Raw genomic sequence first — 27,248 nt, 5'->3', positions numbered from 1 at the left:
TAGTCCTCCTGCCTGTAGAAAGAGCTCTGATGAAGGCAGAATGCCAACAACACTGCATGGGAGTAGGTTGATATTTCCTCTGTTTACCAAATATTTTCTTTGTATCCACATATTTCAGTCTTGGAGTGCACCCAATAAAAGTGAACACTTTTCTTCCACAATCATGTGAAGAAGTAGACCCCATGGAAATGTTTGACTTTTTCACATATTTCAGCATACAAGTATTTACTCTTCATTTCAACAACATTGATGGATAAAGGTGATACATTTCAACAAATATTGTGTACCACTGACATTTTGTAGTCTACAGTGTAAGCTGAATAGGCAGTCATTAAAATTGCAAAAGGGTAAGTTCACCTCTATATTCATCACTACCTCAGATCAGCACCAGAACAGGTACTAATTATTAGAATGGGCAGGATCTTGCAGGAAAGTGTCTTATTCAAACCTCAGACATTTCGTTTTTGTAGGATATAGCATCCAATGGCCTACATTGTAAGTGCTCTCTAAAGCCGAATGGACCTACTCAACCCCAGCGACGCCGATGCCATTGTTTGCACCGCTCCCCACAGGACGTCACGCATGTGCTGTTCATTGTCCCTCTGTCGCCGTCCCCTCCGAATGCCACACAGCATGTCATCAGCTACACAGTTGACTTGCGCGTGTGCAGCCCTACCCAGTGATGTCGCCCAAGGGGATCAGCTCCTGCAGGGGCATTGCTAGGATCCTAAGAGATCCGGGGGAATTTTGGACACTCCAGCTGAAAAATGGGTGTGGCCATGCACTGGAATATGGGTGTGGCCATGGGCGGAACTAAATTTAACTTAACAGCAGTCTAAGTAGGCCTGCCCAGGAAAATTTTGTTATGAAGCTCTCCTCTCCATTAATACAAAAAAAAATACAGCATATCACATAAATAGGCAGTCTCACTTAAACACAACTAGGCAGCGTTACCTGGCTACTGTGCTGGCTGGTCTGGCTTTCTGCTGGGTGGCTGGCCTACCACCAGGTAGGTTATCTGGCAGTCCCCCCATAGCATTTCCTGGCCTTCTAGTGGACCCCCTCCCATGCTCTAATAGGCCCCCCACTGAGGTACCACAACTCCCAGCATGCCCCATAGAAGAACCACAGCTCCCTGCATGCCCCCATAAAGGCATCACAACACCTAGCATGGCATCATAGTATCCAATATGCCCATATAGAGGCACCATAGCACTCAGCATACCCCAAATTGCACTGTGCTGTGGTGCCATGCTGGGTGCTATGGTGTCATGCTGGGTACTATGGTGCCTCTATGTTGCATGCTGGGTGCTGTAATGTTATGCTGGGTGCTGTTGTGCCATGCTGGGCACTGTGTAGTGCCATGCTAGGTGCTGTGGTGCCTCTGTGGGGCATGCTGGGTACTGTGTGGTACCCTGCTTGGTACTGTGGTGCCTCTACTCTGCCTGGGGAACATCCGGGGCTCCCCAGAATAGATCTGGGGCACGTGCCACTGATCTTTGAGGCTAGCAACACCCCTGAGCTCCTGATTCGCAATGGGTAACATCAGTTGGGCATGTGTACGCACCCTAAGGCTTTCAGAAATGTTACAAACGCCTATGAGTCTGAGAAGGGATTAACAAAAGATCACCAAGCAATTGGGCACCAATCATCCCACTGTACAGAACATCATGTAGAAGTGAAAAAGATTCCAAACAACTGCCAATTACAACTCCAGCAAGAGATTGTAAATGAAAGATGCTGCAAAAAAAGTCAGAGAACCCCAGAATTGAAAGTGAGTCTACCATTAGAAATAAGCTGTACAAATTGGATCTACATGGGAGGTGTGACGGAAGGAAACCTTTGCTATCCAGACAGAATATAGAGGCAAGAGAAAATATGTTTCATGAAGCTTTACTGCATCAGGACCCAAACAAATCACCGTGATAGAATCTGGTATGAGTTGCACTACTGGGTAATTACAAATATCTGTTGGGTTATTGGTATTATTCATTTATATAGCTCTGACGCATTATGCATAGTGCTTTACAGAATACCATCATTTATGTTAGTAACTGCACATCTGAGATCATTCTTTGTCTCTGCCAGGATCATAGTTCACCACAGTCCCTACCACAGCCTAGAGCCAGTTTTGGAAGTGAGTCAATTAGCCTACCGCCATGTTTGTAGGATGTGGGAGGAAACCAGAGGGCCAAAAGAAAAGCCCGTCAAACAGGAGGAGATAATACAAACTCATTACAGAGTACTTTGTCTAACATGTGAACGTGGGACTACAGCACTGCACAGCACTACAAGATGAGAGTGTTGTCAAGAGGATTGAAGCCTAAGTGTAAGGGAAACATTTAGGGCCCGTTTCCACTTGTGCGGTGCTAATTATTCATGGAAAACGCAAAAACGAATTCGCACGCGGATGCAAATTTTACCGCAAATTTGCGGGCATTTTTGCATATGTTAATGAGTATGCGAATTTAACCATGTCAGTGTCTGTGTGCTTTTACATTGATTTTATGCAAAATACGCCCTTGAATTTGCGATAAAATTCGAATACAAAAACGCATGCAAATTTCCTATTAAATACATTGTATGCGAATCGCACACTGAGGGCTCTGCCATGCAGATTTTTTTCTGCACAGAAAAATGCTCAGAAATCCTGACAAGTGGAAACAGTCCCATCCACTTGTATTGTCTATGCGAATCTGCATGCAGGAAACGCATGCAGATTTGCTCTAGTGGAAACGAGCCCTTACAACAATTATAACCCTAAAACATTTAAGAAAATCCACTAAGATATGGATAAAAAGGGAAATAGAGGATTCCGGAATTATCAATTCATCTTAATCCTATCAATATGTTATTGATATGTGCACATATTTAAAAATATGTATATACAAAAACTTTCTATGGGCTGAACTTACTTTTTCACATGCAGTCTCCTTTATAACTTTTGAAATGGCCTGGAGAGTTACTGTACTGTGTTCAGTGCTCCTAACCTCAGAGCAGATCGTTTACCTGAGGTGTACTGCAAGCAAGAGCTGTGTGGAATGACATGCTTCTATTCATTCCTTGTAGCTGTAATTTACTGAAGATGGAATGAGCCATGCATAGTAGTGACTGATGCATTCCTGCACTCTCCCCTTCCTGTACTGCAATAGCCTTTTTTATTATAGCTTTCTGTATTGCATTGCATCTTCACAATGATCAGCACCATGGACAGCTCTGTTTCAGTCTAATGAGCCTCCTTAGGATGGAGCTGCTAGCAAAGGTTAGATAGAGAGCAGCCAATCTCCAGAAATTAATATAACACCCTGGTAATGATTATTTAACAAAAAGGTCCCTTTTGTATCTGCCTGTTTGTACATGTGCGTGTTTCCAGATCTGGGATCTGTTTAATGAAAAACGTGTCTTGCTTGTAAGATGGCTGGATTCTGCCATAGCTGCTGCATGACTTCCACATCTCTCTTACTTGCACAGAGAAATGAAAAAGAGCCAGGGGGTGAAATGAGCTCAGCTTTCCTTACCGCTCTGAGACTCTAACATCCTGCTGACTTCATGGTCTGTGTAGCTCCACTCACGGGATCCCCAGTCATGAGCTATAGAGGGAAAGAGGGGGAGAGGAGGGGAGGGGGGGAATGAGCAAGAGGGGAGGTGAGTGCAAGAAGAGAGGAATACACAGATGCAGAAAGTGATCAGGAAGGGATAGAACAGAGAAGAACACAGTGAGGGGGAAGGGTAATGGCAGAAGGGAGAAGAGGTGAAACAGAGATATCATTAATGGACGCAAGGTTAATGACTAGTACCTACAAAGACTTAGAGTGCAGCTATACAAATATAAGACCATTGCACGAGTAAACAACATCATTAAGCTCAATCAATGACACGCGTTTGGCTTGTATATAAGCTTCACACACATTGAAGACCATACTGCAACACATGAGTGATTTGTAGCGAGGTCAAAGCTGATTTATGCTAGGGGCATAACTCTGCAAGGAAGGGGGCTAGATCCGCATTGCAGTTCTTCTGCCAGCTACTGAATAATATGAAAGGGTCTGAAATACTATGATGAATTAGGAAGCTTTTCACAGTTTATCACCTTCTGGTAGACTCAAATACATACCGCAGGACAAATAACCAGACCCATTTCACATTATTTGCAAATAATGAGGCTGCAGTTTATGTAGCATTGATATAATAAATAGTGCTACTGAATACAGTGGAGAGGAAGTGACACTTATTCACACACAGAAAGATCCATCAAACATAGTTAAAGAAACTGTGCATAGGCCTTGGAGAACAAGTACACTGTTACCATAGTAACTCCCAACGCACAAGGGGAAGGCTCTTTAGCATATCTCATTACATCATCTAATGAGCGAGATTTGACAGGTCTCCCTCAGCTATAATATATCAACAAAGAAGACAATGAAGAAGAAAAAAAAGCTTCTGCTTGAAAATAATAATCTTGAATCAAAGCTATCATTTTCCACATATTTAATAATTCAGAAGGTACATGCTTATCCAGTTTATCATTCCAAGCAATAAATCACTTTTCAAATACTTCAATTGAATAAAATGGTAATGTACGTCTTCTTAGCTGTAACAGAAAAAAAAGAGGGATAAGTAGCCCAGGCACGTCACATTTCTTCTCTCTAACGTTAAATATGGGTGTATCAAGCTACACAATGTGTTTCTTTTTGCTTCTAGGGGATGTCCCTAATCCAAAAAGACCAAACCAATTTGTCTTCTCAGATTGTTCTAATAAAGGGAGCAGTCTTATGCTAAATTCACAGCCCCAATGCATTTACTACACCTTTCAAATGAATTCCTACTTCCTGCAATAAAGTACAAGATAAGCCCACTTTAGGCGGAAGATTCTCCTTTGGGAAATATGTAAAACGTGATACAAGAAAATACTGTATATCTAAGGCATAGTTTCTTAAGCCAGGTTCCATTGCATTTTGCCACTTCTAAGGGACAACAAAGTCCCGCTTCCCCCATTTTCAAAAAACAAAGTAGTTCTACTCTGCGATTGATGTGATCTGCAGATTGATTTAATTTGCAGTGCATTATCAAGTCCTCTTATTGGCGGTTTTTCATGCATGGCTTGCAGGGGTCAGAAGACTAACATCGAGTGTTTTGGCATTAGAAGACAGTGATTTCACAGAGGAGAAGATGAGGCAGCAGAGCAGAAGACAACGAGGCAGCAGAGGAGAGGCAGCATGGAGGCCCAGGAGATAAACAGTGAAAGATGCAGAAAGAAAAAACAGAGGAAAATAAAGGGGATAGTGAGTATGTTTATGCCCAACCTCCCACCCCCTGCCCCATTGAGCACCAATTGCAGTTTGGGGGGTTGCACAAAACCCTCTAACACCAATGATTGAGGGGCAGTTAAGCCCACTGACAACATTGATTAGGGGGCAGTTTTGGGGGCATTTCTTTTATGGGTTGATGTCTGCATTTCATATGGGGGATAATGGTGATTACTGCATTTCATATGTGGGAGTAACTGGTGCATTTCTCATGTGGGGGTGATTTCATATGTGGGTTGATGCCTGCATTTCATATGTAGGGTGATTACTGCATTGCATATGGAGGGGTCAATGATGCATTTCATATGTGGGAGTCAATGCTGCATTTCTCATGTGGGGGTGATTGCTTCTGTCATATGGGGGGGTCACTGCTGCTTTTTCATATTGGGAGTCAGCCAAGATGTGTATAATATTAGGTTGGAAAGAAAATTAAAAACTGGTGCGATTTGTATTTGTAATTTTTATGTAAGGGTTCCTCGACCCTTAAAAGGATGAGAAAGGCTGATCCAAAACTTTATTTGTCAACAAGCCATGTGTAGTGTATAGAAACCAACCAATTCACCAGCTAACCCCTAAACATGTGAGCTCACTAACCTTTTCTGGACTCAGCGTTTCTGGCCCCTTAAGGACCAGAGACTTTTTTTTCTGCAATATGAGCAGTGATCACTGTGATTGGCTCACAGTGATCATGGGGTCAGGAGTCCAAGACTGCTGTCAGCGTGTCTCTGCTGTCAGCATATCAGCAGAGCAAGCAGGTTACAGCATCGCAGCACTGGCGTGGATGGCGGCAGCAGCTTGTACGGTGCAAATGCGGAAGTTAAAATCTACACTCTGGCGAGGATAAATGGCATAGATTTCAACTAGCCTAGTCCGGAAGCGGTTAATGATACATGCTATTAGTCAATCATCCCATTACCTGCATATATTAAATGGACTGAGCTTTCATTTAATCACTTACGACAAAATGTCCTTCACAATTTCGAATTTTAACCCCTCATATTTACACCCCCAACTCCCATCTACAGAAGTTGCAAGGAGTTAATAGAGATATTGTGAACATCAAATTTTGGGTTTGCGAACGCCGAACGTGAACTTCCGCAAATGTTCACGAACAGGTGAATCTGGTGAACCGCCATAGACTTCAATGGGCAGGCGAATTTTAAAACCTACAAAGACTGTTTCTGGTCACAAAAGTGATGGAAAAGTTGTTTCAAGGGGTCTAATACCTGGACTGTGGCATGCCAGTGGGGGATCCATGACAAAAGTCCCACCAAAAATTACGGAGTTGACGCAGAGTCATCCCTAACGGACAGAAATCACATTATGCACAGCTCTGGGTGTCAGTGGGCTGTGGAGTGTCTCACACAGAAAAAAGCAATAATACTATCAGAATACAGTGAAATAATATTGCACTGGAGTAGTACTGTGCATGCAGCTAAATTTAGCAACAGCAGTAGTGTGCACACAGCCCTGGGTGTCAGTGGGCCGTGGATTGTCACACACAAAAAAACCCACAGGAGACCGATGTGCTAGCCCTCAAAAGGGCTGTTTGGGGTGCTTTCACAGCAAGTGAGGAACAAGAACACAGACCTAGCTAATACCTTCCCTACCAAATTGCAGCAAGTCTGACCCTGCTCTCTAACCGTCCGGAGCCAGCAGAGAATGAATCCAATATGGCCACCGCAACTGCTTTTTGATAGGGGGTGGGGGTCCAGGAAGGGGTGCTAGCTGATTGGCTGCCATGGGTCTGCTGACTGTGAGGTAAGGGGTCAAAGTTTAGTTTGATGATGATGTATAGGGGCGGGTTGAACACGCTATATGTTTGTTGTTCGTCGCAAATGCAAATAGTGGAAGTTCGCAGAATAGTGTCCGCCGGCAAACAGTTCGGGCCACCTCTAGAGTTAAATTGCATTTATGCTCTCCTCAGGGATATACATTTTTACACACAGAGAGTGTGGGATTTTAGTTTTTAGAGGACCTCTGTCACAAATTAAATATAAAAGTAAGAGTTTACCCTTTAAATTATAATTAATGTATATCTTACCCGAGGCATGGTTACTTAACATAAGTACAGAGATATGTTCATGCTAAATCCGCATAACTCTGTGCATTGTCCATAACCACACCTTGAAAAATTTGCCATCCTGCTAAAGTCAAATTTTCAAATAGGAAGAGGCAGGCTTACCCCAATTTTCCTCCCTATGCCCCTCCCATTCTCTCTTTTTCCCTGCCCCATCCACGCTCCTTAAAGGGAACCTGTACTGAGTAAAGTTATTTAAAATAAACACATGAGGTAACTTCAAGTAAACATTACATAGTCACCTTGCCATCAGTTCCTCTCGGAAGCTCACCATTTTTTTCTGACAATGATCCCTTCCAGTTCTGACAACATTTTGTCAGAACTGAAATATATCAGTTGCTGTCAGTTATAGATCAGTTGCTTTCAGTTACAGCTGAGAGGAGAACTGATGTGTCCATGTTTCCCTATGGCTCAAGTGGGTAATATGACAGTTTAACAGTGTGCAGACCAGGAAGCTGTTATGGGGTAATGGCCATTTTCAAAATGGAGGACGGAGAATTCCATTGATCACAGTGGACAAACAGGACACAGGAGAGGAGAAAGAGATTGAGGAGTAGACTACACAGCGGGTAAGTATGACTTGTGTATGGTTATTTTGACTTTCAATTTTCAGTACAGCTTTTCTTTAAAGGGAACCTAAACTGAAGAGGACATGGATTTTTCCTCTTAAAATAATACCAGTTGCATGACTCTCCTGCTGCTCCTGTGTCTCTAATACTTTTAGCCACAGCCCCTCAATAAGCATGCAGATCAGGTGCGCTGACTGAAGTCAGACTGGATTAGCTGCATGCTTGTTTCAGGTGTGTGATTCAGTCACTACGTTAAGGTTCCCATTAAGGCAGAAAACATTGCCGCAAGCCTGCCTCTTCCTGTCTGAAAATTTGACTTAAAGTGAACCTCCAGACTAAAAATTGACTCAGCAGCACTGAAAAGGCCTGGTGTTTCTTTAACTGTTTCACAGCATCAGAACTTTTTTTTCTCTTATACAAGCCTCATTTTTAGCTGCACAGAAAAAAACTGCCCGGGCATTTTTCCCCTAATGCTGTGCAAAGCATGATGGGATATCTGATGTTGTTCTTGTTCTGCTGTTTTGGTGCAATTTTTTTTTTTTTTACATCTTGAATTTGCCATTTGAAGCCTAGCGCGTGCAGCTGGGAGGGGTGATCAGGACACAGGACAGTCGGAACTGTGTCTCCTGCTCCCTGTCACTTCCTTTCAACCAAAAAGATGGCTGCTCCCATGACAAAGATGGCAGCCCCCATGAATCACAAACATTTGCCTGTTCTTTTAAAACGGGGTGGATAAGAGATTATATTACCTATCTATTCTAATTAACATAAGTAATGTAACTTAATGACAGTATGTTTGTTTAGGCTGAAGTTCCCCTTTAAGACAAAAGTTAAATTTTCGAGATACAATTACTGAGACTTAGGGGCAAACAAGAAGAAAAATGGACAATGCACAGAGGTATGGGGGTCTAGTATGATCATATCTCTCAGCTTACATTAGGTATCTTTGCCTCAGGTCAGGTATACTTTATACTGAAGAATAGTGGCTATTTAAATCATGTACATGATGTCACCTCATCTGCCAGCTCGCCCTATCACAAAGGACCCATCTAATAGTCCACTAGTACAGGTTAGAAGCAAATAGCAAATCAGCAGGCCAATGTCTGCCACTCACCTGTACCAGTGGATCTGCTGTCAGAGGGATCTTGTTTGATAGGACATACCAGCAGATGAGTGGGTGCGCACTATCAGAGAACTCAGTCCCTACTTAAAATGTATCTACACAAACAATGGGCTTGATTCACAAAAGGGTGCTAACTTAGTTAGCACGCCTAAAAGCCCCTTAGCACGCCTAAAACCCTTTAGGACGCGCAAAGTTTAGCGCGCTGAGTTAGCACGTGCAAAGTTTAGCGATGCGTGGTGCGTGCGAAACGTCGGACCGGGTGTGCCTAAAACATCTCACTCGGTGTGACATTTTAGGTGCACCCGGTGCGACGGTTTGATCGCATCCGGTGCGACGTTTCCCGTGCGCGCAATCAATAAAAGCTTTGGGCGTGCTAACTGCTTAGCATCCTAGTTAGCACCCCCCAAAGCTTTTAGGCGTGCTAACTGAGTTAGCACCCTTTTGTGAATCGAGCCCTATCTTGTTCCGCGAACAGTCTTCTACATGCATTTGGGATTGGAGCAGAAGATGCAAGGAAACTATCTCTGTGGCAAATGTGGGTGTGTTGCTTTTTTTTTGTATCAATCGTTTTTATTGAAAAGTTTTGCGAAGAATACAGAACAATTTTCCAACAGAATCTTACATCAACATTAGTAAACAGGAACAGTATAGTCAATTGACAATGAGCTAATCATATCTTAAGCAAGAAAGATATGACACTAGTTGTTGTATTACACATAACTGTGGGGTGTGTTGCTTTTTTGACAGCACTAGTTACATTTCTGGGGGAGCAAAAGCAACACTTATTGGAATGTTTATATAGCTGACTTCGCATTGCAAAACAACACATCAACTGACTTCTATAAGGGCCCATTTCCACTTGTGAAGTGATCGCATCAATTCCGCTTGCAATCAGGTCATTTCCGCATCTGGAGGAGATGGGACACGGATGCAGACATGTGAGAATTTGCAGTACAGGAAACTGTTCCATTGTCGTGCATTGGTTACAGTTCGGCCGCAGTGCAGTGGAAGCGGGCGATAAGGCTATTTTTTGCTTGTTTATTTTTTTTGTCAATGTTTAACACCACTACAATAAACAGTGAAGTCCTCCACGCTCTTTGCCCAACATTGGCTTAAACATATCACATGATGTAAAAATGACCATTGACAGAGGAGAACATTACACTCTCACACTGCAAAAAACTGCAGTGACCATAAACTATAAAATAACATTATTAATAAAAAAAGATTAATGATTTTCCTCCTTCCATCACTGTCAAGAACTGGTTAATGCCTTAGAGATGGCCCAAACTGTTCGCATCCTTGATCGCGCACCTGTTGCTGGGCACTCTCTGGGCTTGAGCGTGACATCACTCATGACGTCATGCAAATGCGCCGAAAGTGTCCGGCAACAGGAGCGCGATCTAGGACGCGCACCGCCGGGCCAGCGCAGCCGTACTACTCCGGGTCATAGCGACCCAGAAGTAGTACAGGGTGAGGTGTTCGCCGGCAAATGGTTCGGAAAGCGTTCACTGACATCTCTACTTATATATCCCACCATGCCATTGTAAGAAGAAAATTAACGTTATCTGCTTCACCTGTCAACGATTTTGATATTGTGGCTCATTAGTGCAAATTCAAGGTGTCTTAAACTCTTCTAAAAGAAAGTTCTTGCTGTAGATGTTCATGCCAGCACAACCACACAAACTCTATTTTACAAGCCATTCAGCGATCCTCACTTTGTTCTGATATGACCCAGACAAGGGTAGCAAACGTTTGCCTATACATCTTTTTTTATCTAGTCAAGGTTTGAATATCACGTATCTACTCTAGTGTTCTCTATGCTTTGAGAAGCTTAGTGAATTAGACCCTGAGTGTACAATAAGATGAATCTTGATGAGCTGTAGAGGATCAGTTATGGAGCTTAGCTACTTCATATTTAGAATTGTGTTTGGCAGGACGCAAATCCACATGTGCCCCATGCACAATGCAAAAAAAAAAAAAAACAAACCATTTACTGTATATTCTGGTGTATAAGACTACATTTTAACCCTTGAAAATCTTCTGAAAAGTCAGGGGTCGTCTTATACGCCGGGGGTCATTGATGCAAGGTGATACGCCTTATCCTGTTACCGACTCTCAGATCTCACTGCTGAGCACTGTAGTGAAGCAGCACAGGCAAACATGTGCGAGATCTGAGAGGCAGAGAAGGAAGTAAATAGGGGTGGACAAGAAGGCTGAAAGAGGCGATCTATTCTTCCATACCGCTCTGATAAACAGGTAGACAAAGAGAGCTGACCAATCCACTTATGTAGAGGGAGAGTTGACCAATCCAACCAGCCAATCGCCTATATACTGGGTACCACATACAGTACAGCACCAGTATCTGTTCATACATAGCACCAGTTTATGATGTGTTTTTAATTTCTATTTGGTGTTTGTTGGAAGAGGGTTAGTCTTATACTGTGAGTATATCTCAAACTCTATATTTTAACTGGGAAAGTTGGGGGGGTCGTCTTATATGCCTAGCCGTCTTTTACGCCGGAATATACGGTATTTACTTTTTTTCATTTTGACAAGACAAAATCTATTGTAAAATAATATTACTATTGTGATTTGATTATTGCCAATGTATTAATTAATGCATTATTTAATATGCAATCGCTTTTTCTTTTTTTCACCCAAAAGGTTTTTTTTTTTCATATTTCTCATAACGAGGCATAGATGCTGTTGCCAGGCAAGATAAGGTAATGGCTCTGTGCTGCAGAGTAGGAACTAGGTTAAGTCAAATTATGGTTATATGTTGGACTTGGAGGAGCTGGGAGGAAAAGTGGGGTGGCTTCATACTGTAAGGGAGGAGCTGGGTGGGGTCAGATGATAACTCTGTTTTGGAAAAGGAGGCTGAGCAGGGGAAGATGATGGCTCTGTGTTGCAGAAGAGCATTTGGGGGAGATGGGTAAGGTGATGGCCCTGTGCTATTTATTATTATTCTTTTTAATTTATAAAGTGCCAACATATTCCGTGGCGCTGTACAAAGTAAAAAACGAACACGGGGTACATAATACAGACAATGGTGCACACAAATATATAAAATACATTGTAGGTGACAAAATACAAAATCCAGAATTGGTAATGACAGTGATAAAGGTAACATGATGAATAAAATGTATAATGAATTTCAAGACACAAAAGGGGAGAGAGCCCTGCCCTTGCGAGATTACAATCTAAAGGAATAGGTTCAGGATAAGGAGAGGTGCAGGGCAGGGTAAGATGATGGCTCTGTGCTGGAGAATAGAAGTTAGGGGAAGGTGAGGAAGGTGATGGTCCTGTGCTGGAGGAAATATGCTGGACAGGGTAAGATGACTGCTCTTTGCTGGAGAAGAGAATTTGGGGTAGGTAGGTAAGGTGACGGCCCTGTCCTGAAAGAGAGTTGCATGGCAGCGTAAGATGATGACTCTTTGCTGAAAAAGAGAAGTTAGTGGAAGGAGGTTAAGGTAGTGGCCTTGTGATGGAGAAAAGGTGCAGGGCAGGGTACAATAATTTGCTCTTTGCTGGAGAAGAGAAATTGTGGGAGGCGGGTAAGGTAATGGCTCTGTGCTGAAGGAGAGGTGCAGGGCAAGGTAAGATGATGGTTCTTTGCTAAAGAAGAAAAGTTGGGAGGAGGCAGGTCAGATGATGACTCTGTGCTGGAGAGGAAGCACTGAGCAGGGTAAGATGATGGCTTTGTGCTAGAGAAGAGAAGTTGGGGGGAGGCGGGTAAGATGATGGCCCTGTCCTGAAGGAGAGGAGCTGAACAGGGTAAGATGATGGCTCTGTGCCAGAGGAGAAGAGCTGAGCAGCATATTGTGCTGGAGAAGAGAAGTTTGGGGAAGTTGGTAAGATGATGGCCCTGTGCCAGAGGGGAAGAGCTGAGCAGCATATTGTGCTGAAGAAGAGAAGTTGGCGGGAGGCGGGTAAGATGATGGCTCTGTGCCGGAGGGGAAGAGCTGAGCAGGATATTGTGCTGGAGAAGAGAAGTTTGGGGAAGTGGGTAAGATGATGGCCCTGTGCCAGAGGGGAAGAGCTGAGCAGCATATTGTGCTGGAGAAGAGAAGTTGGGGGGAGGCGGGTAAGATGATCGCTCTGTGCCGGAGGGGAAGAGCTGAGCAGGATATTGTGCTGGAGAAGAGAAGTTGGGGGAGGCGGGTTTGATGATGGCCCTGTGCTGGAGGAGAAGAGCTGAGCAGGGTAAGATGATGGCTCTGTGCCAGAGGGGAAGAGCTGAGCAGGATATTGTGCTGGAGAAGAGAAGTTGGGGGGAGGCGGGTAAGATGATGGCTCTGTGCCAGAGGGGAAGAGCTGAGCAGGATATTGTGCTGGAGAAGTTGGGGGAGGCGGGTTTGATGATGGCCCTGTGCCAGAGGAGAAGAGCTGAGCAGGGTAAGATGATGGCCCTGTGCCAGAGGGGAAGAGCTGAGCAGGATATTGTGCTGGAGAAGAGAAGTTTGGGGAAGTTGGTAAGATGATGGCCCTGTGCCAGAGGGGAAGAGCTGAGCAGCATATTGTGCTGAAGAAGAGAAGTTGGCGGGAGGCGGGTAAGATGATGGCTCTGTGCCGGAGGGGAAGAGCTGAGCAGGATATTGTGCTGGAGAAGAGAAGTTTGGGGAAGTGGGTAAGATGATGGCCCTGTGCCAGAGGGGAAGAGCTGAGCAGCATATTGTGCTGAAGAAGAGAAGTTGGCGGGAGGCGGGTAAGATGATGGCTCTGTGCCGGAGGGGAAGAGCTGAGCAGGATATTGTGCTGGAGAAGAGAAGTTTGGGGAAGTGGGTAAGATGATGGCCCTGTGCCAGAGGGGAAGAGCTAAGCAGCATATTGTGCTGGAGAAGAGAAGTTGGGGGGAGGCGGGTAAGATGATCGCTCTGTGCCGGAGGGGAAGAGCTGAGCAGGATATTGTGCTGGAGAAGAGAAGTTGGGGGAGGCGGGTTTGATGATGGCCCTGTGCTGGAGGAGAAGAGCTGAGCAGGGTAAGATGATGGCTCTGTGCCAGAGGGGAAGAGCTGAGCAGGATATCGTGCTGGAGAAGAGAAGTTGGGGGGAGGCGGGTAAGATGATGGCTCTGTGCCAGAGGGGAAGAGCTGAGCAGGATATTGTGCTGGAGAAGTTGGGGGAGGCGGGTTTGATGATGGCCCTGTGCCAGAGGAGAAGAGCTGAGCAGGGTAAGATGATGGCCCTGTGCCAGAGGGGAAGAGCTGAGCAGGATATTGTGCTGGAGAAGAGAAGTTTGCGGAAGTTGGTAAGATGATGGCCCTGTGCCAGAGGGGAAGAGCTGAGCAGCATATTGTGCTGAAGAAGAGAAGTTGGCGGGAGGCGGGTAAGATGATGGCTCTGTGCCGGAGGGGAAGAGCTGAGCAGGATATTGTGCTGGAGAAGAGAAGTTTGGGGAAGTGGGTAAGATGATGGCCCTGTGCCAGAGGGGAAGAGCTGAGCAGCATATTGTGCTGGAGAAGAGAAGTTGGGGGGAGGCGGGTAAGATGATGGCTCTGTGCCGGAGGGGAAGAGCTGAGCAGGATATTGTGCTGGAGAAGAGAAGTTGGGGGGAGGCGGGTTTGATGATGGCCCTGTGCTGGAGGAGAAGAGCTGAGCAGGGTAAGATGATGGCTCTGTGCCAGAGGGGAAGAGCTGAGCAAGATATTGTGCTGGAGAAGAGAAGTTGGGGGAGGCGGGTTTGATGATGGCCCTGTGCTGGAGGAGAAGAGCTGAGCAGGGTAAGATGATGGCTCTGTGCCAGAGGGGAAGAGCTGAGCAGGATATTGTGCTGGAGAAGATAAGTTGGGGGGAGGCGGGTAAGATGATGGCCCTGTGCTGGAGGGGAAGAGATGAGCAGAGTAAGATGATGGCTCTGTGCCAGAGGGGAAGAGCTGAACAAGATATTGTGCTGGAGAAGAGAAGTTGGGGGGAAATGGGTAAGATGATGGCCCTGTGCCAGAGGGGAAGAGCTGAGCAGGATATTGTGCTGGAGAAGAGAAGTTGGGGGGAAGCGGGTAAGATGATGGCCCTGTGCCAGAGGGGAAGAGCTGAGCAGGATATTGTGCTGGAGAAGAGAAGTTGGGGGAGGCGGGTAAGATGATGGCCCTGTGCCAGAGGGGAAGAGCTGAGCAGGATATTGTGCTGGAGAAGAGAAGTTGGGGGGAGGCGGGTTTGATGATGGCCCTGTGCTGGAGGAGAAGAGCTGAGCAGGGTAAGATGATGGCTCTGTGCCAGAGGGGAAGAGCGGAGCAGGATATTGTGCTGGAGAAGAGAAGTTGGGGGGAGGCGGGTAAGATGATGGCCCTGTGCTGGAGGAGAAGAGCTGAGCAGGGTAAGATGATGGCTCTGTGCCAGAGGGGAAGAGCTGAACAAGATATTGTGCTGGAGAAGAGAAGTTGGGGGGAAGTGGGTAAGATGATGGCCCTGTGCCAGAGGGGAAGAGCTGAGCAGGATATTGTGCTGGAGAAGAGAAGTTGGGGGAGGCGGGTAAGATGATGGCCCTGTGCCAGAGGGGAAGAGCTGAGCAGGATATTGTGCTGGAGAAGAGAAGTTGGGGGAGGCGGGTAAGATGATGGCCCTGTGCTGGAGGGGAAGAGCTGAGCAGGGTAAGATGATGGCTCTGTGCCAGAGGGGAAGAGCTGAACAAGATATTGTGCTGGAGAAGAGAAATTGGGGGAGGCGGGTAAGATGATGGCCCTGTGCCAGAGGGGAAGAGCTGAGCAGGGTAAGATGATGGCTCTGTGCCAGAGGGGAAGAGCTGAGCAGCATATTGTGCTGGAGAAGAGAAGTTGGGGGGAGGCGGGTAAGATGATGGCTCTGTGCCAGAGGGGAAGAGCTAAGCAGGATATTGTGCTGGAGAAGAGAAGTTGGGGGAGGCAGGTTTGATGATGGCCCTGTGCTGGAGGGGAAGAGCTGAGCAGGGTAAGATAATGGCCCTGTGCCAGAGGGGAAGAGCTGAGCAGCATATTGTGCTGGAGCAGAGATGTTGGGGGAGGCGGGTAAGATGATGGCCCTGTGCTGGAGGGGAAGAGCTGAGCAGGGTAAGATGATGGCTCTGTGCCAGAGGGGAAGAGCTGAACAAGATATTGTGCTGGAGAAGAGAAGTTGGGGGGAAGTGGGTAAGATGATGGCCCTGTGCTGGAGGGGAAGAGCTGAGCAGGGTAAGATGATGGCTCTGTGACAGAGGGGAAGAGCTGAACAAGATATTGTGCTGGAGAAGAGAAGTTGGGGGGAAGTGGGTAAGATGATGGCTCTGTGCCAGAGGGGAAGAGCTGAGCAGGATATTGTGCTGGAGAAGTTGGGGGAGGCGGGTTTGATGATGGCCCTGTGCCAGAGGAGAAGAGCTGAGCAGGGTAAGATGATGGCCCTGTGCCAGAGGGGAAGAGCTGAGCAGGATATTGTGCTGGAGAAGAGAAGTTGGGGGAGGCGGGTAAGATGATGGCCCTGTGCTGGAGGGGAAGAGATGAGCAGAGTAAGATGATGGCTTTGTGCTAGAGAAGAGAAGTTAGGGAGAGGCGGGTAATATGATAGTCCTGTGCTGGTGGAGAAGATTGGGGTAGGGTAAGATGATGACTCTGTGCCCAGTAACAAAAATAGCTCTTTTTTCACATATGCTGTATGGAGGAGAGCTGCAGCTACATGCAACATTTCAGTATGTCACCAAGAACAGGATCAGCACCTGTCCAATGGTGCAGCAGGTATTTAGGATTTTCATATTGAAAAACCAAACCAAAACTGTGCATTTTAAAATTAATTTTCTACATCAAGCATTAAGATAACCTTGCCCTGAATCATAGCTTTAAATTAATAAGCAAAATGTTATACATCTAAACTAATTTCTAGTTTTAGCTAATACAGTAGACATAGGGGCTTATAAAAGATACATAACCTCAGTACTGTATCAGAAAATGTACTGTCACATCATACAAAAACCTTGATACAGCTGATTTTATGCCTCATAACAACACAGCAATCTCTTGCCATTAGAGAGAAAACAAAAACTGTTTGGGATGATATACAATCTTAGATAGGGGTGTCAATGTCAGTCCAAATAATCTGCAGTAAATGGAATCGCTGCACTTGTGAACCTGTCCTGATAAAGCTGAATCTCAGCTCATTCCCAACTGAAGCAAGCAGCACTGTAGCTAGTGAAATCCTGCAATGCAGTACTGCTAGTTAATGAAATGCTCGTATGAGCCTATTAGCATTCAGCAAGATGACTGTCTCCTCCCTGAGACACAATGTTCCCAGGGTAAATATCACACTTAGTGGAGCCCAAACTCAATACTTAGACCCATACAAGAAGCCATGACTTTAACTCCCACTACACTGGACAATACACAAGCAGCAGTGGGACTCAGGCAGCATACAGATGACACATAACTAATGCAGCATGGAAAAATATCAGAAAAAGGCATTAGAAGAAAGTTATGTATCCAGTGCTTCCAACATATAAATATTCAGTGTGATTAAAATTCATGTCACTGAGCTCATACTAATTAATATAGATAGAATACCTTCATAAAATGCAGCTTTCTAAATAAAGATAAGCTAAATAGGTTTTAGCTTTATCATTTGCCCTCATTCAGACTCTATCTGCACATTCGGCACAACTGTAGCACTATGCTGTTCACTATGCTCCCTTCTTATCTATGCATAATTAAACAATGTACAGAGACGGTAAGTGCATCGGATATTAAGAATCCACGGAAAGCTGCCTGATCTGCTCACTTTCAGAGGAATGCAATAAAAGTGACTGCGGACTTCAGCAGCCTTTTTGTGAGAGTTTGCATCCTAATGAGACATTGCTTTCATAAAGACTAAAATCTCATTCCAGCAACAGACAAGAAACGTCTAGTCATTGGCTCCTGAAGCCATTGACTCCTGTGGCAACAGACAAGAAATGTCTAGACATTGGCTCCTGCAGCCACAGCCAAGAAATGTCTAGTCAATTATCCCTGAAGCCATTGACTCCTGCAGCAACAGACAAGCAATGTCAAGTCATTGGCTCCTGCAGCCATTGACTCCTGCAGCAAAAGACAAGAAACGTCTAGTCATTGGCTCCTGCGGCCATTGACTCCTGCGGCAACAGACAAGAAATGCCTAGTCATTGGATCCTGCAGCCACAGACAAGAAATGTCTAGTCATTAGCTCCTGAATCCATTGACTCCTGCAGCAAAAGACAAGAAATGTCTAGTCATAGGCTCCTGCAGCCATTGACTCATGCAGCAACAGACAAGAAATATCTAGTCATTGGCTCCTGCAGCCATTGAATCCTGCAGTAACAGACAAGAAATGTCTAGTCATTGACTCCTGCAGCCATAGACTCCTGCATCAACAGGCAAGAAATGCTTTCATAAAGACTAAAATCTCATTCCAGCAACAGACAAGAAACGTCTAGTCATTGGCTCCTGAAGCCATTGACTCCTGTGGCAACAGACAAGAAATGTCTAGACATTGGCTCCTGCAGCCACAGCCAAGAAATGTCTAGTCAATTATCCCTGAAGCCATTGACTCCTGCAGCAACAGACAAGCAATGTCAAGTCATTGGCTCCTGCAGCCATTGACTCCTGCAGCAACAGACAAGAAATATCTAGTCATTGGCTCCTGCAGCCATTGAATCCTGCAGTAACAGACAAGAAATGTCTAGTCATTGGATCCTGCAGCCACAGACAAGAAATGTCTAGTCATTAGCTCCTGAATCCATTGACTCCTGCAGCAAAAGACAAGAGATGTCTAGTCATTGGCTCCTGCAGCCATTGACTCATGCAGCAACAGACAAGAAATATCTAGTCATTGGCTCCTGCAGCCATTGAATCCTGCAGTAACAGACAAGAAATGTCTAGTCATTGACTCCTGCAGCCATTGACTCCTGCATCAACAGGCAAGTAATGCTTTCATAAAGACTAAAATCTCATTCCAGCAACAGACAAGAAACGTCTAGTCATTGGCTCCTGAAGCCATTGACTCCTGTGGCAACAGACAAGAAATGTCTAGACATTGGCTCCTGCAGCCACAGCCAAGAAATGTCTAGTCAATTATCCCTGAAGCCATTGACTCCTGCAGCAACAGACAAGCAATGTCAAGTCATTGGCTCCTGCAGCCATTGACTCCTGCAGCAACAGACAAGAAATATCTAGTCATTGGCTCCTGCAGCCATTGAATCCTGCAGTAACAGACAAGAAATGTCTAGTCATTGACTCCTGCAGCCATTGACTCCTGCATCAACAGGCAAGAAATGCCTAGTCATTGACTCCTGCAGCCATTGACTACTGCATCAACAGACAAGAAATGTCTAGTCATTGACTCCTGCAGCCATTGACTCCTGCATCAACAGACAAGAAATATCTAGTCATAGGCTCCTGCAGCCATTGACTTTTGCAGCAACAGACAAGAAATGTCTAGTCATTGACTCCTGCAGCAACAAACAAGAAATAGTCATTGACTCCTGCAGCCATTGACTTCTGCAGCAACAGACAAAAAAAGTCTAGTCATTGGCTCCTGCAGCCATTGACTCCTGCAGCAACAGACAAGAAATGTCTAGTCATTGACTCCTGCAGCAACAAACAAGAAATAGTCACTGACTCCTGCAGCCATTGACTTCTACAGCAACAGACAAAAAAAGTCTAGTCATTGGCTCCTGCAGCCACTTTCTCCTGCAGCAACAGACAAGAAATGTCTAGTCATTGACTCCTGCAGCAACAGACAAGAAATGCCTAGTCATTGACTCCTGAAGCCATTGACTTCTGCAGCAACAGACAAGAAATGTCTAGTCATTGGCTCCTGAAGCCATTGACTCCTGCAGCAACAGACAAGAAATGTCTAGTCATTGGCTCCTGCAGCCATTTTATAATGCTGGGTTAGCATGCACTATAAAAGAACATAGTCAGAAGAGTAACTGCAAATCATGGGGCCCCAAAGCAAAATTTTCATGGAGCTTGGGACTTAGGGAGAGATAAGAGGTCACATGTCTAAGGAAATTATCTCCCCTGGTCCGCAGCCATCCTGCTTTGCTCTACACACACTGTCTGTAGCCTGAATTCCAAAGTTCCCTGCATTTCCCTCACTTCCTGGAGCGAAGTGTGGTGACAGTCCCAGAGTCCTCTGCTGCATCTGCTGTCACCTGATAATCCCGTTGTTTGTATGATGAATGGGACATACAAGCTGCGGTGATTAGTGCCGGGGTTTGTAAAGTAGAGAGCAGAACTCCTGATTGGTAAGTTAGTGAGACATAACTTTGATGCAGGAACTGACAAACCTGTCCGTGCAGTAAACACTAGTCTGCATGTCCAGCTAATGTGTGTCAGGAGATGGTGTGTGTGAGATGCAGGACATGGGGAAGAAGACACACGAAGGGGTTGAGGAGAACCATGAGCTGGTAAATTCCAGCACTGTAAAGAAGTAGCAGAAACTGAATGGTACAGGAAATGTATGAAAAAGGGCATTTCAGATAAAAATGCAATAGACGTATACAATGAAGGTTTGTTATCCTGCCAGGAATGTCCTATTATGCATTTTTCTTAAGTAATGCGTTAAATGATAGCCATCTTTTAAGAAATCTGGAAAATCAGAATTCACAAATTTTAAGCAACCTAATTTGGGGTTCATTCATAGATTTTTGGTAATTTTATCAAATATGATCTAAGTCATTGTTTAACACATTTTTGTTTTCTCCTGCTTGGCAGCCTTCCTGGGCTCCTTTGCATGCATTTCATGACACAATTCAACTTCACCCTCTTAGACAATCAGGAGGGGTGATGTGTACAGCACACCACTTTTTATTATAGCACTGGTTTTGCTGCTTTATCACAAGTGATGCATGAAAAGCAGGCAGATATTCAGCTAGAAAGTACCATTAGTATAGTAGATGTGATCAAAAAAAATAGGGCTGATCTGTTAATTGGTGGCATTAGACAAGGAATCCATTTTTTTGGAAGAGACCCACATGATTTTTTGACACGTCATTTTTGTTTAGTGAGAAACGGGAAGGACATGGCGGCTGACATATATATTTATTTTCATTTAAACATGGAAAATGCTTGGTTGTCCTGCTGATCAATCTGCCCTAAAGAAGAAATTTAAAGAGAAACCATAACCAAGAATTGGGGGGGGGTCTGTGTGGCTGATATTGTGGTGAAACCCCTCCCACAGTCCCACAGTGTGATGTCAGCGCCTCACAGCACTGTGGCACTGACATCACATTGTGGGAGATAACAGCTGTTTACAAGTGCCAAAAAAGAAAGCAGCCCCTCCTTCCAGTGACATCACCTGCCAGCAGTAAAAATGTCATCATGTGATAAATGTCAGAATGTAAATCAGGGATGGCAAACACTGACTAAATCATTTATACATAATTATTGTAAAAAGTAAGCACTTTTTATTTACATTATTTTCACTGGCGTTCCTCTTTAACTGCTTTAACCTCTTGCCGACCGCGTCACGCCGAAGGACGTGGCCGCGGCAGCAGCCCCAGGACCGCCTAACGCCGATTGGCGTAAAGTCCTGGGGCTCTGTTTTGCAGGAGATCGCACGCAGGCCGCACGCGCATCTCCTGCTTGGGGGGCGGAGCTCCGCCCCGCCTTCAGTCTCCGAGCGGCTATTGCCGCTCGGGAGACTGTTAGACGGTGTGATCGCCGTCTATGTACATGGTGCAGCGCTGCGATCAGCAGCAGCGCTGCACTGGGGCCAGCCGTGTGACACGGCTGTCCCTTCTGGGGGACACGAGAGCGATCGGCTCTCATAGGGTGAAGCCTATGAGAGCTGATCGCCATGATTGGCTGGCTGGAGGAGGGAGGAAGGGAGGGTATTTAAAGAAACAGGGGTTTTAAAAAAAAAAACAACAACACTAATATTTATTTAAAAAGAAATAAACATGGGGAGAGCGATCAGACCCCACCAACAGAGAGCTCTGTTGGTGGGGAGAAAAGGGGGGGGGGTCACTTGTGTGTTGTGTTGGTCTTAAAGCTGCAGTGGCCTATTTTGCTAAAAATAGCCTGGTCACTAGGGGGGTTTAGCCCTGCAGTCCTCAAGAGGTTAACTACTACTACAGTCTTCAGTGTTGTTTCACCTTATGCATCCGAGCAACTGCCACCTCCCATTCATTCACCAATAACTTTATCACTGCTTATCACAATGAAATGATCTATATCTTGTTTTTTCCGTCATCAATTAGGCTTTCTTTGGGTAGTAGATTATACTAAGATATTTTATTCTACATGCATTTTAACGGGAAAATTAAGAAAAAATTGAGAAAATTCATTATTTCTCAGTTTTCGGCCACTATAGTTTTAGAATAATACATAATACTATAAGAGAAAAGATACCCCTATAAACAGCACCACTGCAGACCATATGTGTCAATCAAAAAAATTTCTTTATTACAATCTTTGCAAACACGTATGTGTCTTATAGTATTATGTATATATGTTCTACCCCAGCACACGCAGTCAATATTACTTGGGGTGCTGACAAACTCTTTTGTGCTTTAGAATAATACATGCTACCATAGTTAAAACCCACATATTTTATTTGCCCATTTGTCCCATTTAAATGATGTCCCTATCACAATATATGGTGCCAATATTTTATTTGGAAAAAATAATAGGTACATTTTTTCAGTTTTGCGTCCATTACTATTTACAAGCCCATAATTTAAAAAGTAACATAATATACCTTCTTGACATACATATTAAAAAAAGTTCAGCCCCAAGGTAACTATTTATGGGTTTTTTTTAATTGTGTGTTTTTTATTTTTTTTTACAAAAAAAAATATGGCTAACTATTGGGGAGTGTGGGAGATAAGGGGTTCATTTTAAATGTAAAAACAATGTAAAGAAATGAAAAAAAAGTTAGTGTAATTTTACTATTTGGCCACAAGATGTCATCACACATATCTTTCGTATGTGTAGTATTACTACGCAAAATGGAAGTAATGTGTGGACGTGAAAGTAAGGGCTTTGTGAAAGATGGAGCCGTCTTGTAGACAGCATCGGTCTTTCATATGGGAACTTAGATCAATGAATGGGAACTGTGTTCCCATTCATTGATCTCCGGGCTAACGGGCGGTGGCGGACGCACGCACGGTAGCGCGCGATCAGCCTAGCCAACAAGCGGCAACAGAAGCAGCATTTTGGACGTAGAAACTACGTCTAAAATTATAAAGTAGTTAACTAAGGATTGAACTTCCTCCCAATCAGTAGCTGAAAACCCCTTTCCCATGAGAAATCTTTACCTTTTTTCAAATAGATCATCTGGGGGTCTGTATGGTATATTGTGGTGAAACTCCTCACATAGTGTAATGTCATGACGAAGGACCTGACAGTTTGCTGTCTGTGAACCGTGTTGCATTGTGGGAAATAATGAGTTTTTTAACTGCCAAGCAAGCAATATCACCTTCTGTGCTTAGAATTCTCAGTAACCAACATTCCGTACAAATCACCTGGCAGAACTAAAAACGTCACCACCTGTTATAAATTTTAAAATGTAAATCAAAGAGAGGATAGATTTTACAATGTGCAAACACTGACTATATAATGTACACATGAATATTGTTTGATTGGTTATTTTTGAAGTACAGTTCCTCTTTAAATACTTTTAGCCATAGACCCTGGACAAACATGCAGATCAGATGTTATACATTAGCCATATGAGAGCTGCAGCCACTCAGCGCGCTCAGTAGGCCTCCCTGCAGTGTTAGGATGTCTTGCCAAAGTACTCCTTATTGAATAGGTGCTGGCTTACTGAACAGAAAGAGTCAAAGATTTGAAACCTGGTCTCCAGTAACAAAGATAAAGCAGTACACTATCCAGTGAGACACGATCTGAAAGTGTGAGTAGACAAAAATCCCAACAATGGAATTTCAGGATCCCTGCTGGCTACACAAGACATCTGCAAGCTGCGATGTACAGCAAAGTAGACACTAGTGTGTTAAAATTTTGCATGCCACAATTACTATTTAATGTGTGCCTATAATATATCGTTTAAACAAAATAGTATTTTAAATGTTTTAACAGGTATACACTGTGAAGAAATATCACATTATTTTGAAATGTTTTCCCTATTTAGCTTTGCTTACTGAATACATAATAAGCAGCATTCATTAAAGATTACTGTTATCGTGTTCATCAACTGGTCTGTTGACACTAGTGTTATCCTTCTTCTCTGGCGTTCATTCTAGATAGATGGTACTACATTCCGGTATAAAAAGCAACATTTTTGTGTTCAGGTAGTGTGATATGCTTTATGCTTGCAGTTATTTAGAAGGTTGGCATGTTGGCACTTTTTATGTGGAGAGATTAGAACAGCACTTTTCATACGGGGGTGTGCAGGAAAAATTCTATGGTAGGTGAGGTAAATTAAGTTAAATGAATGGTCCAAAGAAGCCATTTACAGCATCCAAGGTGTAATTTACCAACCAAAAGTACTGGAAGTGGTGCTTCCATAGCAACATGTCTACTAAATAGACATAGCAAAAAACAGTAACATTTAGAGGGTATTTCCACAAACAAAATGGTACATACCATATGTGGTATTGTTTAATGAATGCTGCCCAACACCAGCAATCATTTCAGCAAAAGGAAAAAATACTTAACAAGCTGCTATATAATGATCTCTGTGTCGTTAATATTCCTTTATTCCCGTAGAGATAATTGCTTTATGTTTGTGAGGCATTTCATGTCATGGGTCTGTGATGTCAGGGTATTCACAGTTCCTCAGGCTGGAGGAATCTCTTCTGATAAATTATGTGTAGAAACAACTAAGCTGCAGAACTGCTCCACAAGGCTTTGAGCTTCCAAGAACTACCAGACCAGAAAGAGGGAATAAAAAGAGATGAGGGGAGGGTTGGGATGGAAGAGAGGCGAGATAAAGGTATACAGGGGTATGGAAGACTGTTAAGCCCTAGACTAGGAATACTGGAACAGACAAAGGAAAAACATGAGCGCAAAACCTTCGATGGAATAAGGTCCACTAGGAGCAAAGAAAAAGTGACATCACTAGAAACTGAGAGAAAGTGACATATACCTCTGCAAATTAATCTTCCATTCTCGATGTAAGGTTTTCATTTTTCAATAGTAAACAATATACAAGATGCAATCACTAGCACATAAGGATAGGTCACAACCATCTCATTGTTAGTCATTTCATGCAGGCGAGAGAAAGAAAATAATTAATAGACAAGAGGAAAGTCAATAAAAAAGGAAAGCTAATGAGACACGCAGAGAAATATAGGGACCCGTGAGGATACAGTCAAGTGACCTCAGAAGGTGTATGTACAGAGAAACAATAAATAAAAAGAGAACGATTTTAAGACAAGTGGAAAATAAGCTCTACAGAGGTTACCTACACAAGTGCCATATATATCATTCAGAATATGGTTAAGAGTCTATCAAACTTTTCTTTGTCTGGAATTTGATGGAAAAAGACCCTTTTATCACTCGTATCTAAAACCCTTCTCAAAGCTGCCTTTTCAAAAGAGCTTTTAAAAGTCTGCCACAGCCGGGTAACTTACTTATGGACAGAGAGCATTAAAAGAAAGAGGTTGCTCACAGTCAAAGCTGAAGCTAAAGAAGAATGAGCCAAAACTTCCTTTATTAATGGCACCAGAAAAGATTAAAACCTCTGCTTTCTCTGCATTTTTGGAGAATTACCATCATGTCCATTCCTATGACAAATATTACTGGGGCAGTAAGTAAGAGGAAAGCCAAAATCCCAGTTGTCACCGGTACAGGTGAACTGATTCAATCCTACCTCTGGTGTCATGGCAAGATTTCCTTTGGGGGTATTTTTTTCTTACTTTCCTGTGTTATTTCTGAGTCAGAGACTAAAATTAATTATAAACCTTAGACGCTAGCCATTCCAAACCTTAAAACAAACAGCTCAGGTGGAATTTTACTTGAACTGCCAAGGTCTGACAACTGTAGTTGTTCCTTCATGCATCTCACTGTAATTAATGTTATGGTCCAAACAGACGTGCTGTTTATGCACCATACTCATCACCAGTCCTAATTAGAGCCAAGACCAAGTCTCAAAGTTTATCATAAGGAGACGAAGGAACTCGATCCATGCAATGACTAATAAAGCCAAACTTTCTGTGTGGATGCAAACACAGAGTTACATGACAACACTGAGACTATACAAAAGAGAGTTCTTACATTTCTTAAGTCCTGACTTCAATGTTATCAAACTGACCTAGTTTTGTTTTAAAGAGGAACTGTAAAAAAAAGAATAGAGAGTGTATTATGAGAAGAAGAGATAGCCAACCACAAATCCTCTTACTCTGTCAGTGTGGTGTAGAAACAATTGCCCCCATGCAGCATGGGAGGAATCATGTTTACTACTGGCGCGCAGAGCTAGAGGGTTTGTTTATTCCCTTATTTGAAGACATGCATATTTTCCTTATATAGATACACAAGATTATCAATGTTGCTTAGGGCCCTGTTTCACACTGGAAATTAGTGCAAAATCACTACTTTTTTGCTGTGATTCTGTTTGCTATTCTCATTCAGGGAGCAATTCTTATTCCTCAAACAAGAATTGGAAACGCAATCGCGGAAACATTTTGCCATGATTTTCACAGACTGCTTTTCACACTGGGGAATTTCCAGTTATTTATCTGCTTCCACTAGGCTGCTATGTCAGAGCTATATCTGAACCTGTGCTGCTGCTGCTGCTATTTCTCTGTTCTCCACTAGGTTGCTATGCCGATGCTGTGTCTGATCCTCCTATGTCTACAGTATTACATTATGCTACTGATATTAAAGGCTTAATATCTCTGCACTCATAGCTCCTACTCAATCCAAATTTTGAGAGTAGGGACAGGACCCCCCTAACTACCTCTGTGCCAAATTGCAGCCCCCCCCCCCCCCAGCTCCTGGTTCTCAAAATACCTTCAATAACCCCTATCTCAGGAACCAGTGGGGTTGTGGGGTTTCTATTTGGCATAGATGCAATTCTGGAGGTCCCCTCTCTACCTACAGTAGCCATGAGTGCTGAGATATCCAGCATTTAATATCAACATATGCAGATCAGGAATGAGCTGTATGTGATTTCATTACCCACAAGGTTTTGCATCATCAAATTTAGTTAGGCCTACAAAGTGGGTGGGGTCTCACCTTTTCGGCTTACAGTTTTTGTTTAAGATTTAGAACCTGGAATAAAGAGAAATCTCAAACTGCACCAAGTGGTAC

The 27,248-nt window shown here is 43.9% G+C and overlaps 1 protein-coding gene across 17 annotated transcripts in view; it reads right to left on the bottom strand.

Moving 5' to 3' along the window:
- Positions 1 to 27,248, bottom strand: part of DLGAP3 (DLG associated protein 3) — a 541,562-nt gene that overhangs the window by 348,735 nt on the left and 165,579 nt on the right. For 10 of the 17 annotated variants that reach the window (XM_068269136.1, XM_068269138.1, XM_068269137.1 and 7 more), the window contains one exon: positions 3,519 to 3,590. The exons of 4 other annotated variants lie outside the window; for them this stretch is intronic. The gene's annotated coding sequence lies outside the window, so the exon portion shown is untranslated. Of the gene's footprint in view, positions 1 to 3,518; positions 3,591 to 4,114; positions 4,212 to 4,240; positions 4,261 to 26,714; positions 26,738 to 27,248 lie in introns of those variants that run through there. 3 more of the 17 variants (XM_068269126.1, XM_068269127.1, XM_068269123.1) reach the window with 3 other exon arrangements.

The sequence above is a fragment of the Hyperolius riggenbachi genome, chromosome 2 (assembly GCF_040937935.1).
Source record: "Hyperolius riggenbachi isolate aHypRig1 chromosome 2, aHypRig1.pri, whole genome shotgun sequence".
In the NCBI taxonomy this organism is placed as follows: domain Eukaryota; kingdom Metazoa; phylum Chordata; class Amphibia; order Anura; family Hyperoliidae; genus Hyperolius; species Hyperolius riggenbachi.
This window is presented reverse-complemented; position numbering and strand designations above follow the sequence as displayed.